The sequence below is a fragment of the Peromyscus leucopus genome, chromosome 1 (assembly GCF_004664715.2).
Source record: "Peromyscus leucopus breed LL Stock chromosome 1, UCI_PerLeu_2.1, whole genome shotgun sequence".
Classification (NCBI taxonomy): domain Eukaryota; kingdom Metazoa; phylum Chordata; class Mammalia; order Rodentia; family Cricetidae; genus Peromyscus; species Peromyscus leucopus.
The window spans coordinates 174,744,942-174,761,150 of NC_051063.1; the positions used below are offsets into that span (position 1 = coordinate 174,744,942).

General features: G+C 40.0%; 1 protein-coding gene across 1 annotated transcript in view; it reads left to right on the forward strand.

Annotated features, from left to right (window-relative positions):
• The window catches only part of LOC114685891 (pregnancy-specific glycoprotein 22-like), a 577,069-nt gene that overhangs the window by 350,535 nt on the left and 210,325 nt on the right, over positions 1-16,209 (forward strand). The gene's annotated exons all lie outside the window — the stretch shown is intronic.

Consider the following 16,209-nt stretch of genomic DNA (forward strand, 5'->3'; position numbering starts at 1 on the left):
CTTTGCTATAACATAGTATTAATCTATTTTTTGAGTGGAACAAAAATTATTTTTTATTAAATTCATTCATTTACTTTACATCCCAACTGCAGTTTTATTCCTTCCTCTTCTCCCATTCGCTCCCCCACCACATCCCATTAGGCCTGCCATCCACATCTCCTCTGTGTCTGTTCAGAAAGAGGCAAAACTCCCATGGGTGTCAACAAAGCATGGTGTATCAAGTGAGGTAGGGCTAAACTCCTCCCATTATAGTATTAAGGTTGGACAAGGCAACCCAGTATGAGGGACCGGATCCCAAAAGCCAGCCAAAGCATTAGGGTTTGGCCCTGCTCCCACTGCTAGTAATCCCACAAGTAGACCAATCCACACAATTGTCACACATATATAGAGGTCTTAGGTTGGTCCCATGCAGGCTCCTTAGTTGTCAGTCCAGACCCTGTGAGCTCATATGAGCACAGGTTAGTTGGTTATGTATGTTCCCTTATGGTGACCTTGAACCCACTGGCTCCAACAATCCTTCATCCCTCTCTTCAACAGGATTCCCTGAGCTCAGTCCAGACCTTGGCTGTGGGTCTCTGGGTCTGTTTTCATTGGTAACTTTATGTGGGCTCTCTCATGAATAATGGGGTAGTTACCAATCTGATCATAGGAGATGGCCAGTTCAAGCTTCCTATCCACTATTGCTAAGAGTCTTAGTGGGATCATCCTTTTTTTCTGTTTTTGTTTGTTTGTTTGCTTATTTTTTGTGGGTTTTTTTTGTTTTTTTAAGACAGGGCTTCTCTGTGTAGCTTTGTGCCTTTCCTGGAACTCACTCTAAAGCCCAGGCTGGCCTCAAACTCACAGAGATCCACCTGGCTCTGTCTCCAAAGTGCTGAGTTTAAAGGTGTGCTCCTTCACTGCCTGGCAAGGGGTCATCCTTATAGATTCATGGTAGTTCCCATAGTACCTGGTTTCCACCTGACCCCAAAATGTCCCCCAAATCAAGACATCTCTTTCAGTACTCTCCCCCTCCATCCATCTCCAAATCCAATCCCTCATGTTCCAATCCCCACCCACCCCAAGTTTACCTGGTAAATCACTTCTATTTACCCTTGCAGGGAAATCCATGTATACCTTTTGGGTGCTCCTTGTTACCTAACCTCTCTAGGACTGTGGACTGCAGCATAGTTATCCTTTACTTTACAGCTAACATCAACTTATGAGTGAGTACATATCATGTTTGTCTCTCTGGATATGAGGTACCAAACTCAGGATGTTTTTTTCTTGTTCCATCCATTTGCCTTAAATCTCCTGATATCCAGTAGCCCTGGTGACACAAACACCACCTGCAGTGACTGGACAAAGAGTTCAGTGACTGGTCTTCTGGCTGAACAGCCCCATCTCTAGGCCCTAGGCTCCAAGGCACATCCCATGCCACTCCCTCATCCATCACTGCCACTCTAGCTTGTCCTCAGGCAAGACTCATGCATACCATTCCATTAGACTCTGTAATCTACAAGTCCCACCCAAGCCCACAAACCCAACCATCCACCGGCATTAGTGGCCCTCAGAAGCACAGACACCGCCTACACCAATTGGATGTAGAGCAGCTCCCAGAGCCATGGGTACTGCCTGCACCAATTGGAGGAAGAGATGGATAGATGCCCGTGCAAAAATACATTCAACAACTTAAAGAACAATATGTCACCACCAGAACCTAGTGGTTCTACAGCAGCGAGACCTGAACATCCCAACACAGAAATGGCAGAATAATTTTATGAAGATGATAAAGGCCCTTAAAGAAGAAATGAATAATTCCCTTAAAGAAATCGAGGGCAAGACAAACAAAAAAAATTGGAAGAAATCAATAAACTGCTTAAAGAAAGCCAAGAAAAAAAAAATCAAACAGGTGAAGGAAAACAGTCTTGAAAATTGAAATAGAGGCAATAAAGAAAACAAAAACAAAGGGAATTCTTGAAATGGAAAATCTGAATAAATAAATGGGAACTACAGATGCAAGCATAACCAACAGAAGACTTCATGCTGGTGGATTTATCCTTTGATGAGTATGAAATGTCCTTCTCCATCTTTTTTGATTAATTTTTCTTCAAAGTCTACTTTGTTAGGTGTTAGAATACCTACACTAGCCTGCTTCTTAGGGTCATTTGATTGGAAAATATTTTCCCAACCCTTTACTCTGAGGTAATGTCTGTCTTTGAAGTAGAGATGTATTTCTTGTATGCAGCAGAGGGATGGATCCTGTTTTCATATCAATTCTGTTAGCCTGTGTCTTTTTTTTTTTTCGAGACAGGGTTTCTCTGTGTAGCTTTGCCCCTTTCCTGGAGCTCACTTGGTAGCCCAGGCTGGCCTCGAACTCACAGAGATCCACCTGGCTCTGCCTCCCGAGTGCTGGGATTAAACGCGTGCGCCACCAATGCCCGGCCAAGCCTGTGTCTTTTTATAGGTGAATTTAGTCCATTGATATTCAAAGTTATAAATGACCTGTGATTGTTAATTCCTGTTATTTGGTTATTGGTGGTAGCAGTGTGTGTGTGTGTGTGTGTGTGTGTGTGTGTGTGTGTGTGTGTGTGTGTGTGTGTGTGTTTCCCTTCTCTGGATTTTGTTTGTGTGAGATTATCTACATTGTATATTTTTGTGAGTGTAGTTAATTTCCTTTGGTTGGAGTTTTCTTATATTATCTTTTAGGGCTGGATTTGTGGATAGATATTCTTTGTATTTGATTTTTCATGAATTATTGTGTTTTCTCCATCTATGGTGATTGAAAGTTTTGTATGGTATGGTAGTCTGGACTGGCATCCATAGTCTCTCAGAGTCTACAACACATCAGCCCAGGCCCTTCTGGCTTTCAGAGACTCCTATTGAGAAATTGAGTATAGCTCTAATAGGTGTGCCTTCATATGTTACTTGGCCTTTTATATCTTGCAGCTTTTATTATTCTTTCTTTGTTCTATGTGTTTAGTGTTTTGATGGTTATGTGACTCAATGACTTTATTTTCTGTTCCAATCTCTTTGGTGTTTTCTAAGGTTCTTTCTTGTCCCTTTATAATGATGAAATTCTTTAATGTAGGAAAATTTTTCTTCTATGATTTTGTTAAATATATTTTCTGGATTTTTGAAATGAGCATCTTCTTCTTTTATTCCTATTATCCCTAGGTTTGGTCTTTTCATAGTAACCCAGATTTCCTGGATTTTTCTGTTAGTTTTCTTGTATTTAACATTGTCTTTGACTGATGAAGCTATTTTTTTCTATCCTATCTTCAATGCCTGAAATTCTGTCTTCTATCTCTTGTATTCTATTGATCATGCTTGCTTTTATAGTTCCTGTTCACTTTCCCATATTTTTCATTTCCAAAATTCCATTATTTTGTGTTTTCTTTATTGCTTCTATTACAATTTGCAGAACTTGAATAGTTTCTTTCACCTGTTTGTTTCTTTCTTCTTGGTTTATTGACATTCTTTCTGGGACTTTTTGGTTTCTGCCAATTTTTGGATGTCTTTCCCTTAATTTCTTTAAGTAAGGCCTTCATTTCCTCTTTAAAGACCACTAACATCTTCATGAAATTGTTTTTAAGGTAATTTTCTTGTCCTTCAGCAGCATTGGAATATTCAGGTCTTGCTGTTGGATGATAGCTGGGTTCTCTTGGTGCCATATTGTCCTCTCTTTTATTGACCGTATTCTTACACTGGTGTTTAGGTTTCTGGGTTTGAGGTGATTAGATCTAGGACCTAATTTCCACGTTTGTCTTTGTAAGTTTTGTGTTTTATTCTTTTGTTTCTGTTTGTTCTTTGGTCTTAGTCTTTATGGCCTCAATTTATGCATTAATGCATGGAAATTATCTCTGATCTAGTTTGGAGCCTCTATCCAAGTTGAGAACTGGCCTTCTGATGGTTAGTTTGGTATTTGGTGCAGCAGGGATCTGTGTTTTTCTAACTGGTTTGACATGTGCCTGATCAGAAGAAGACAGGCAGGATAGGACATAGACCCCCAAGACCAGGGCAGTTTGTTGCTGGAGTGCTTCTCTCCAGGTTCCCCAAGCCCCGCAGTCCCACAATCCACTTATAAAATAATCACTCAGATGCTTATATTACTTATAAACTGTATGGCCATGGCAGGCTTCTTGTTAACTGTTCTTTTATCTTAAATTAACCCATTTTTATAAACCTATACCTTGCCACGTGGCTGGTGGCTTACCAGAGTCTTTACATGCTGTTTGTCCTGGCGGTGGCTGCAGTGTCTCCCCACTCAGCCTTCCGCTTCCCAGAATTCTCTCTCCTTGTCCCACCTACTTCCTGCCTGGCAACCTACTTCCTGCCTGGTCACTGGCCATCAGTGTTTTATTTATATAGAGCAATATCCACAGCAGCAGTTGGTGAGCTGGTAAAGCTTAGGCTGCATGACAGGTCTTTGGGAACAGAATAGAGGGAATTGGGGTTCAGCTGGCAGCCAGGTAACACACCTGTTCTTCTGACTTGTATGACCTGTGCCTCAAGACTTTGTTTTCTATACAGGTGACTTTGGGCTGTGTCAAGTTAACAGTTAATACTAATTAGGACACTGTTTCAAACAGTTAAGTCTTCCTCCTCCATTGAGAATCCACTGGAAGTTACCCATTCTATAAGCAATTGTCTGTCTGTGAGTGTCTGTCACAGTTATCACAAGTGCTGACATCCACTCAGAGATAGGGTAGCTGATCAAGAACATCTACTATGAGTGTCACTTTTCCCACTTCTCAGACAGTGAGGTCAGGGACATTGCGATATCCAGCACAGACACTGTGAAGAGATAAGCAAATAGCATCATCAAAACATAAGTCTCACCCTGACTCAGGATAGGCCTCCCAGGCACACTCATCACCTGCCTCTTCTGTCTCCATTAGAATCAGAGCAGAAGCCACTCACCAGCTGAGACAAGACAGGGTCTGGGAGCATTTGGGGTAAAGGAACATAGGCATGGTTCAGAGTTTTGGGTTATTCTTCTGGGTCATGATGATCATAAAAGCAAATGGAGAGGACATGAAAACATGAGTTACTGACAGAAATAAAAATCTACTTGATGTTAAGTAAAGTCTCTGCCCGAGAACTTCCTCTCTCTTGGGAGGACCCCACACTACACATCCTACTACCACTCCAGGGTCACTGAGAGAAATAAGAGATAAAAGGAGAGGAGGAAGAATCATAGCAAAAATCTCATGAGAGGATTGGGATTTGTTTGTGCTCATGACACAGGCTGGGAATTAATATCCATATCTATCTGTAAAACCCAGGCTTCACCCCAAAGTGCAATGTTGTCATTTCAGGGATCCACTTCCCAAGACCTGTAATTTTCTTCACTTTAGTGTCATTGATGCCAATGGCTGAATTCAGGACAAGGGGATATAAGATCTTCAATTATTAGTAGTGATGCTGGAAATAAAGTGATCTTGGTGGGATCTTCAGCTGCCCATTGAGAAGACAAGAGTACTGTGAAAGTGGGTGAGAGGCAATGTGGCAGAAGAGATAGAGGTTCGATCATGGATACAAATAAATACAAGTGAAGGACGATATCAGGTTACCAGAACAATCTGAAGCAAACAGAATAAAACATGTTATATCAGCAAACGGAAGGGAAAATCCTGATCTATAAAAAGCCATCTTATCTCTGGTATAACCTGAGTTGAGCAGGTCCCACACAGAGCTGGGGTTCAGATTAGTAAACGTGTACTCATGTAGCATGCACAATCCCACATGTGTACAATGAGCCACGTCTGAGATGCCACCATCTCCATCAACCTGAACCTCTCTAGGCTATAGAAGTGCCTTAGCCCATTCTAGCTCAATGCTAGGCCTAGCTGCATGTATTTGTGATAGGCCAGAATTCACAGGCCAGCCTAAGTATTGTGTGGTGAGTCTGGGTCACAAAGCCAAAAGGGTCCAAGTGTGCTGGCTCTAAACATCTGCATTTAGGCAGTTGCAGCCATGATGAAACAGAAAATACTCACAGGCAATGTTGAAAGTGAATTCTTGACTTTGAATGGAACTCGTTAAGTTCCCAATTTTACATTCATAGAGTCCTGGGTCAGCTGTGGCATTCATGAAGTAAGAGTCCTCTTGCTTTCTAACAGCTTCAGCTTTTCATCTTTGTGAGACTTTGACAATTTTTCCTCCATAGGCAGGTTGTATTTTGACTCTCATGTACATGCTTTAAGGCTACAATACTTAACCTCCATCAGGTTAGAATTGTTGCTTGTGATGGTGGCTTTGAGTAGCTATAGAGAATAGACAGAAAATGTCTCTCTATGTGACCTCTAACCCTTGCTGGGGTTGATCTTGAAGCAAAACCATTGTCTTGGCAGATAATGCTCAGTCTTTCACAAGTAAGGACCATAAATACGTTTTGTGAAATAGGTTGCTGTTTTCTTTCTTTCTGTTTTTCTTCCTTCCTTCCTTCCTTCCTTCCTTCCTTCCTTTCTTTCTTTCTTTCTTTCTTTCTTTCTTTCTTTCTTCCCTTCTTCCCTCCTTCCCTCCTTCCTTCCTTCCTTCCTTCCTTCCTTCCCTTCTTTCCATGCACATGATTTTTTTACTGCATGTATATCTGTTGAACCACAAGTATGTCTGGTGCCAACAGAAGCAAGAAGGAGCCATTGGATCCCCTGGAAATGGAACTACAAATTGCATATGAGCTTCCAAGGGTGTCCTCTACAAGATCAATCATTGCCTTTAACCACTGAGACATCTCTTCAGTAATTCCAGGTGGATGTTTTCAGAGACAAATATTACTGGTAGAATGTAGAAGTGTCTTTGGCAGAAATAGGCTAGGGAATTTGGAGTATGGCTGAATTCTTCTAGATAGGAGCTTGAGAGAAGACTAAAAGTTTGTTGTTCTAGCATAAAGGGAGAGGACAAAGAGGCAGAAATGTTCAGTGGCAGGAAGTCATTGGTGAACTGGAAACAGTAAGGGGAGGGAAAATCAGATTGTCTCATAGTCAAAGTTTATGACTTACACTACACTGAATAAAATACATGATGTAAAACTTCCCTCTGCCCCTATAAAGTTATAGATCACACCTTTTCTATGTGCTGGGGATTGGGAGAAGACTGCTCAATGATGTTACCTAGAACTGGAGAGTGCTCTCAGAAGAGGCTCCTTAGACTCCCTCCATGATCACTCTCATGCATCTGTTTCTTGTTCACACACTCTCCCTGGCTTTCTCTTATTTTCCCTCCTTTTTAAAGCTTTTACAATTTTTTTTAGAATTTTATACGTGCTTATTTTATTTTCACCATTTTCATTCCACAGTCTCACCCTCTACCTCCTTCTATGCCTTCATCTCTCTCTAATTCATGGCACTTCTGTAATTATCATTATACATATGTTTATATAAAATTTATGAATATATGAATATGATCTGCTGGGCACATTTATTGTTGCTCATGTGTATATATGTTTATGGATGATCATTTTTGATTGGACAATCTCTCAGTCTCATCCATTGGTTAAAGGCAATGATTGATCTTGTAGAGGACACCCTTGGAAGCTCATATGCAATTTGTAGTTCCATTTCCAGGGGATCCAATGGCTCCTTCTTGCTTCTGTTGGCACCAGACATACTTGTGGTTCAACAGATATATATGCAGTAAAAAAATCATGTGCATGGAAAGAAGGGAAGGAAGGAAGAAAGGAAGGAAGGAAGGAAGGAGGGAAGGAAGGAAGGAATACTAATTTTCTCTTTCTCAGTACTCATTAATTATTGTACATCTTTATTTATAGGTGGAGCCCTGGGAGATTTCCTCATTCATGATAGCATGTAAGTTGGTGTTGACATGGTTTGAGTCTTGTTTAGACAGGCATATTGTTGACAACTCTTGGTTCTAGCTTCTTTGTCATACAGAGAAGACAAAGTCTTATTGTTGATATCTGTTCCTCTGATTCATACAATCTTTCTACCTCACTTTTGAGATGATCCCTGAGCTCCAAACAAGAGGATTGTGATGCAGACAAATAACTGGATCTGGACATACTATGATGGCTGTTGTTCTACATATTTGAACAATTTTTAAATTCTTTGCTGGTCTCCATCTGTGCAAATAGAGGGTTCTTAGATGACAATGTGAACTATGTAAACTGTAGGTATAAGGATGTGTGCTTCAATTTATAGTTTAGGAAAGTGACCATAGTATATTCTCCTCTAGGATTCCTGACCTTACTAGCCAATTGTAGTTGTCTAGGATTCCAATACCAGAAATGATCTCCCTCCTGTCAAGCAGGCCTTAAGTCTAATTAGACAGTTGTTGGTTAACTCCAAGATATAAGTGCCACTCTTACAAAGTTAGGGATATCTTCATATGCTGTTTATTGTTGAGGCTTGTGGGTATCACAACTGAGTAGTAATATTGGTTGTTTCCCTCTGTTTCCAGCTTTTATAGAAATTTCAACTACTATAAGATCTGTTTTTCAGGGAGAAGACATCTGAGTCAGATCCAGTTAGATTCCTCAAAGTCTTGTGTCCTATTAGTGCAGCATGTCTTCCATAACAAGGACCTATCTTCAAATTCTCAGAGACAAGCAAGGGCAACAGTAATAGGCTATATTGTTTGGGGAGTTTCTTGGACTAGCCTGACCAATAATTTGAAAAGTTTCTATTCCCTGGTTCTGGATTTCTAAGTTGAAGGCAATTGGTGGGGAGCATTCTTATCCCAAGTAGCACAGCATCTATTACACACACACACACACACACACACACACACACACACGTGTGTGTGTGTATACATATATATGATGTAATTTTAGGTAAATATAATATAATAATATGAGTCCCTATACTTTTCAAATATCCTTAATGTGATTTATTGCTGTGGGATGTTCTGTATGCTGTGAATGTGTTGCTCTTATTGGTTGATAAATAAAACACTGATTGGCCCATAGCCAGACAGGATGTATAGTATAGACAGGATAAGCAGAGAGGAGAATTCTGGGAAGAGGAAGGCTGAGTCAGCATATACTAGCCCACTGTCCAGGGAGCAACATGTAATGGCACACAGGTAAAGCCACAGAACATGTGGCAACATATAGATTAACAAAAATTAGCTGAGTTTAAATGTAAGAGGTAGGTCTGAGCTAATGGCTGAACAGTTTTAATTAATTTAAGCTTCTGAGTGATTATTTTATAAGTGGCTGCTGTTTCTGTGGGGCTAGGCAGGACTGTGGAAAACTTCAGATACAAATGGTGCCCAATGGGTTGGTTCAAGTTTCCACCTGAAACCTGAGGATACTTAATAAGGAGACAAAAACAGGTCCCTGCTTCATGTCTCATGTGGGTGGCGAGACGCTGCAACATGCAGGCTTGAGCTACAGTATGGAGGGTTCTTGGCATGTGGGCTAGGGCATGGATACAAATTACTGCCACAGTACACAGAGATGTCTCCAAGCTGCACATTGTGGTGCCTGATGATTCAGTCTTTGCTAGTACAGACAAACAAACAAAAGGTTTCTGGGCTACATGCTGGCTTTGATAGAAGCATAGAACTACTGCCTCCCAGAGTCTGATGGTAACCATTGTTTCCCCAGAGCTGGTAGTAAACATAGTTCTGCCATTTTGGGAAGCTGAGGTGAGTGGAGTCAGCAGCCAAAGCTGTCATTTCTTTCCTAGTAATGCTGCAGTTTAAAGCAATAGATTCACAATAAGTCAGATTCATATTAAATAAACCTCTGAATGATTTACAGTGTGTGTAAAAATGTACATAGGCTTGAAAAAGAGAGAAAAAGGAATATAGATAGTTATATAAAGAGTTTTAAAAATAAAGTCGTTAAAGAGACAGTAAAGGTAGTATAAAAATAAGCAACTTGAAGATGGATGTTATACAGAGAATCTGGATTGTGTTATAATTGATATTTTTAACTGCAGAAAGACATTTGATTGTAAAGGCTGCTCAGTTAAACAAATATGTATATTTTAAAGGTATCTTGATTTCAAAATTTGGATATAAGGATATGTTGTTGCCTTGGAAAGGAGGCTCTGCTTTTGTTTCCACTGGAAGCAAGAGGCTATGTATTTGTTCCAGATTAAGATACATCAGGTTTGACCAGCCAAGAACCCCTGAAAGGTCCCTGATGACACCATGGCCCAGATGATCCAACATCCAGAACAGTTTCAAGGCAACTGGATCAGACAATGCAGCCATACAGACTATTTCAGTAAGGACTTAACCAAAATTCTTAATTTTCTCAGGATCCCCATAAGAATACAGTGCCCTTTACCAGCAGGAAGTAGCCTAAAACATTATGTCCACATTCCCAAAAAATGAATTATGGATGTTTGTCGTTGTTTAGGTTGTTGGTTACAAATTGTTATTGGTCATAGTCAATCTCTTTCTAAAAGAAGAGAGGGGGATATGATATGGAAATATAGGATATAGATATGATAGTATAAAAGGGTGGATTCTTGAACCTACTTTAAAAGAGGAACTTGTTTAAAATATTTTACATTGCTGTAGATTTTAGTTTATTGATACAAATTTAGAGTTGATTTTGTTATATTTTCTAGTCTTCTTTAAGGTATTATGTTTATGTAACTCATTTAAATTATAAAGGATAATTAAGAAATGCAGATTAATATTTAATCATCTATGATAATCAAACTTATAGTCATGTTAGTTTAGTTTTCTAGGTATACATAGATATATTTCAGCTAGATAGGTAATCTTCAAACACTTCAAAGATATACAGAATATGGAATTTAAAATGTTTTAAAAACTTAGACTTTCCTGGACAACGAGACACATCTGCTCCTGGCAGCACCAATTGCTTCAAAAAGGATGGGTGTCAAAGACACTCTATATGGAGTTTATCTTCTTCTTGGCAAAAATAGCCATTTGGGCAAGAAACTGTTCTTGGCTGGACTGCTTGACATGTTGTATAAAGTGGACATGCAGGACCCATAGGAAGATAACCACTGAACTTTGCAAGACAAGATAGTCCTTCAGGTTCCTTCTTTACAGAGGAGACTGACAGATATTCTATAGGACACAGGAAAAAGTGACTGAGAGACTAGGCCTATGGATGCCCCAACATTGCAGAGGAACTTTAGGTGATTGTCCAGGCAGCCAGCTGTCTCTGTCATTCTAGATTTTTTGGAAGTTGCTTACAATGCTCTTCCTGTTTATTTAGGTAATACATCCTTCTGAAGTCTTTGATGTAGTTGAAGACTAGATAGTTATAAATTTCCTTGGTTATGATAAAAGCTAAATTAGATATAAAACTTTAGACTCACAAATACAAGATAGAATATTTCCTTTAATTTTGCAAAACATAAGTAGATTAAATACTGTAACTGTAATTCTTGTGTGATTACTGTTTTATTATGTAATTTTACTATGTTAAAGTTAAACCCTCCTGTTTCATTAGACAGGAAACAGGAGGTGCTGTGGGATGTTCTGTATGCTGTGAATGTGTTGCTCTGATTGGTTGATAAATAAAACACTGATTGACCTGTAGCCAGGCAGGAAGTATAGTATAGATGGGATAAGCAGAGAGGAGAATTCTGGGAAGAGGAAGGCTGAGTCAACAGATGCCAGCCCGCCATCCAGAAAGCAGCATGTAAAAGCACACAGGTAAAGCTACAGAACATGTGGCAACATATAGATTAACATAAATGGGGCTGAGTTTAAATGTAAGAGCTAGTCAGTGGTAGGCCTGAGCTAATGGATGAGCAGTTTTAATTAATATAAGCTTCTGAGTGATTATTTTATAAGTGACTGCAGGGTCTTTAGGGCTGAGCAGGACTGGAGTAAACTTCAGCTACAATCTATGTCTCTTCTGTCCTTCTTCCTCTGTATTGCACTCATTCACTTCACCAATTAACTCCCCCTTTTCCATTCCCCCTTCATAGTATCTGTACAATGATTCTCCTACCTCCATTGTTTCTTTTAACTTTCCTGCTTTCTCTGGATTTCCTGGTTATGGGAATTGTAAATGTCAAAGAATATAAAGCTGTCTTTTTAGGTCTCAGTTACCTCACTCATTATACTTTCTAGTTCCACTTATTTACCTGCAAAAGTTATGCTTTCTTTTTCTTACAGTTTAATAATTTCACTGTGTGTATGCAACACATTTAAACATACACGATGGAATCATCCAAATAGATGTAGAAAGGAACTTTGACAAAATTTAAAATACTTTTATGGAAAAGATCTTAGTGAGAGTAATGACAGGAGGAGCATACATCAGTATGAAAAGGGTTACATATGACAAATCTACAGTCAAAATCACCCCCCAAAAAGAAAATCTTGACATAGTCTTATTAAAACAAAGAATAGGACATGGCTCTCTACTATCTTCACTCCTTTTCAATATAGTGCTGGAATCACTGGCTGGAAAAATAAGACAAAGTAGCTAGAGTTTTCCTGCCTGGCCCACAGGACAAATCTCTCTCTCACCTGCCAGTCCCACAGCTGCTCAGACCCAACCAAGTAAACACAGAGACTTATATTGCTTACAAACTGTATGGCCATGGCAGGCTTCTTGCTAACTATTCTTATATCTTAAATTAACCCATTTCCATATATCTATACCTTGACACATGGCTCATGGCCTACCAGCATCTTCACATGTGGCTTGTCATGGTGGCAGCTGGCAGTGTCTCTGACTCAGCCTTCCACTTGCCAGAATTCTTCTCCTCATTGTCCTGCCTGTACTTCCTCCTGCCTGACTACTGGCCAATCAGTGTTTTATTTACTAACCAATCAGAGCAATACATTTGTCATACAGAACATCCCACAGCAAGACAATAGAAGGAAATGAAAGGCACACAAACAGGGAAGAAGTAGTTAAACTATCCCTACTTGTAGATGGCATTATATTACTCAGAAAAGACCACAAAATCCCACTAGAAAACTTCTAGGAGCAATCAACGATTTCTGCACAGTGGCAGGATACAAATCCACCTTACAAACATGAGTGCTCTATCTTTCCACCAACACCAAGCACACTGGGAAAAATATTGTCACCAAACTCCCAAATACATTGTCCTCAGAAAGACTAAGAATAAACATAACCAAGGAGGTATAAGACATCTACTATGAAAACTTTAAATTTCTGAAGAAAAAGATTGAAGAAGGCAGAAAAAAATGGAAAAACAATCTATGCTGATAATGGATTGGTATAATTAATATTGTGAAAATAAACATTCTAACCAGACAATTTTCAGATTCAGTGTAATTCCACATAAAACCCCCATTTTTTTTTAAGAAAAATAGAAAAATTCCTAAAACCATGTGGAATTGCAAAAGTTCTCTAGTAGTCAATACTCTCCTGAGCAAAAAGAACAATGCTGGAGGAAATACAATTATAGATATAATATTACAGAGCTATAGTAATAAAATGGTATGGCACTGGCATATAAACAGACATATAGACTAGTGGAACAAAATGGAAGACACCAAACATGAGTGCACATAGTAAAATCCATCTAGTATTCGATAAGGATGCTAAGTATGCACTGGAGAAGAGATGACATCTTCAACTACTGCCAATGGGAACAGGGAATGTCCACATGTAGTTGGACCAATATGTTTCACTCTACACAAACGTTGACTCCTTATGTGTCATGGACCTCAATGTGAAATATGAAATGCTGGAAGGCCTACAAGAAAAGATCAGCAGTGTCCTACATGATACAAGTGTAGGAAAGGACTTTCTGAACAGGACTCCATTGTCCCAGGAAAGAAAACAATTGACAATTGGGACTTCATAGAAATACAAAGCTTCTATAGATAAAAGAAAATCATCAAGCAGCTGAAAATAAAGCTCATAGAGTGCAAGAAAATGTTTTCCAGTTATATGTCTGACAGAGGATCAATATACAGGACATTTTTAAATACATCAAAAACAAACCACAGAAACAAGAAAACAAGCAGAGCCTGGTATGGCTCACCTTTATCTATATCACTCACCTTTAATCTCAGAACTCAGAAGGCAGAAACATGAGAATCTCTCTTATTTTTGAGGCCACTTTGGTCTACATAGTTATTTCCAGGACAAGTGGGGCTATAAGAGAGGCATTGTCTCCAAAACCAGAGATATAAAGACAGAGAGAGAGAGAGAAAGAGAGAGAAGGAGGGAGGGAATGAGAGAGGGAGAGAGAGAGGGAGAGAGAGAGAAGAAAAAACAAAATATTGTAGTCATGCTGATTAAGTTTGGGTAAAAGTAATCTGACTTTACTTTCCCCTTTCTGCTTTTTGTTCACCAAGAGCTTCCTGATGGTATATTCTTTCTGGCTCTGACTTCTCCTGTGCAATCCCAGAAACTCCTCTCAGGTCTTTGTGCCATTCAAAATATTCCATACAGTAGCTGTGTCCTCTCCTCTCATACATTGTCAAGTTATAACCTTGACACCTTTAAGAGGAGCCCTAGACAGGTAATGTGTTGTGGAATACTGGTTGAAGACATGTAACATTTGTTTATGCTGTGGAATATTTGTTTATTGATGCAAAGATGTGTTGCATTCTTTTATGTAGCATTTGTTTAACTCTGTAAAGTTTTGTTACTTTGCCTGTGTGAAACACTTGATTGGTCTAAAAAAGAGCTGAACAGCCAAAAGCTATCAGGAGAAAGGATAGTTGGGGCTGGAAGAAAGAGAGAGTAAATAGGAGGAGAAACTGGGGAAGAGAGACAGGGGAGCAAAAGGAAAAGAAGAGAAGAGCTTCAGAGGCCAGGCACCCAGCTACACAGCAAGCCAAAGAGTAAGAATTAATGAAAGGAATACAGAAATATAAAATCCCAGATGCAACAGATAGATGGGATAATTTAAGAAAACCTGGCAAGAAACAAGCCAAACTAAGGCCTGCACTCCTAAAAAGAGTAAGTCCCCATGTATTTATTTGGGAGCTGAGTGGCAGGAACCCTAAAAAAATAAAAAACAGACAATTACAATAGTTTATCCTTTACACAGGGGTACTGAGGGTGTCTCTCTTGTCACTGTGGCATAACTGTCCTCCTCTTGTGGCACTTCTGCTCCAGAACAGCTCCAAGGTCTGTGGTCCGTCCCCCCTCTGAGCTTAGTGTCCTCCAAGGTATCTGCATGTCCCATATTACCATGAACTGTGGGTAAGACTATGCTCAAAACACTGCTCTCCCTCCTGCATTCTCTCAGTGCTGACAGACCTCTCCCCTTCTGTCTTTACACTTCAGTCCTCCAGACCACATGTGAACAAGTAATGAGCATCCCTGTGCCCTGAGATAATAGTAGCTTAACCCAGGGCTGCCCTCTACTCTGTCCTGGCCTTGGTCTGTCAGCAATAAAGAGGGAGTCTCTGTACTTCCTGTGGGATGCACAAACAGAGCTATACAGACAGTGTACCCTGTGACCTCCATGCTGCAGAATGATGGAATTACTATCAGCAAGATGTGGAAAGAGATGTCTTTAAGGGCTCTAAAGAGACCAGGTGCTGCATGATGCATGAGGAAAAAGACAGAACTATTCTCATGAAGTCACAAGGCAAGGTTCTGACTCAGGATACAGGCCCAAGAGCAGATGAGTCATGAGTCTGACATCCTGGGTATGTTGGACTAGGAGACCTGAGTCATAGAAATAGTGTATGGATTCTACTGTCCCATGCTTAGTTGCAAGACAATGCTCCTACTCCCTCTGCTCACTGAGCTGTGTCATAGTCTACCAATGAGCACCCCAGGCCTCCTAAGATGCCCTGGACTTCATTCTAGGTCATTCCCCTGGGGTACACTCTTGTTCACAAAGAAACTACATACAAGGGGCAACTGAATTTAATCCCTTGCCAATGTAGCAGACACAGGAATTAGAAAATAGGTCTGAGAAGGCCATGTCCATGACTTAAAGGTCTGAAGTAATAGAAGTAGAAGCCAGGCTACAAGGTAAGATCCTGATTCAGACAAATACTTTTCTGAGTATTGATTGTATGGCTTGATAGTTGTACCTGTTTATCACTGGGGGAATTGCACCTCATGTCTAGGGATCTGTTCACATTAACAGAGCCTGTTGTCATTTCCACGAGGGATGGAATTCTCTGAGTTAGATCCCAGAAAATAAGTACTTGTAAGGAGCATCTGTGTCCTCTGATTCTCTCCTTGGTGACCATTATCCTCCAGTGAAGTCTCATAAGCCCATCAGGAGAGTTAGTTAATGGCCTGGATACCTGTTGAGTTATGTTCCCCTGATGACACCCAAAGAGGATGACCAAGCAACCTAGGCCAACCAAGAC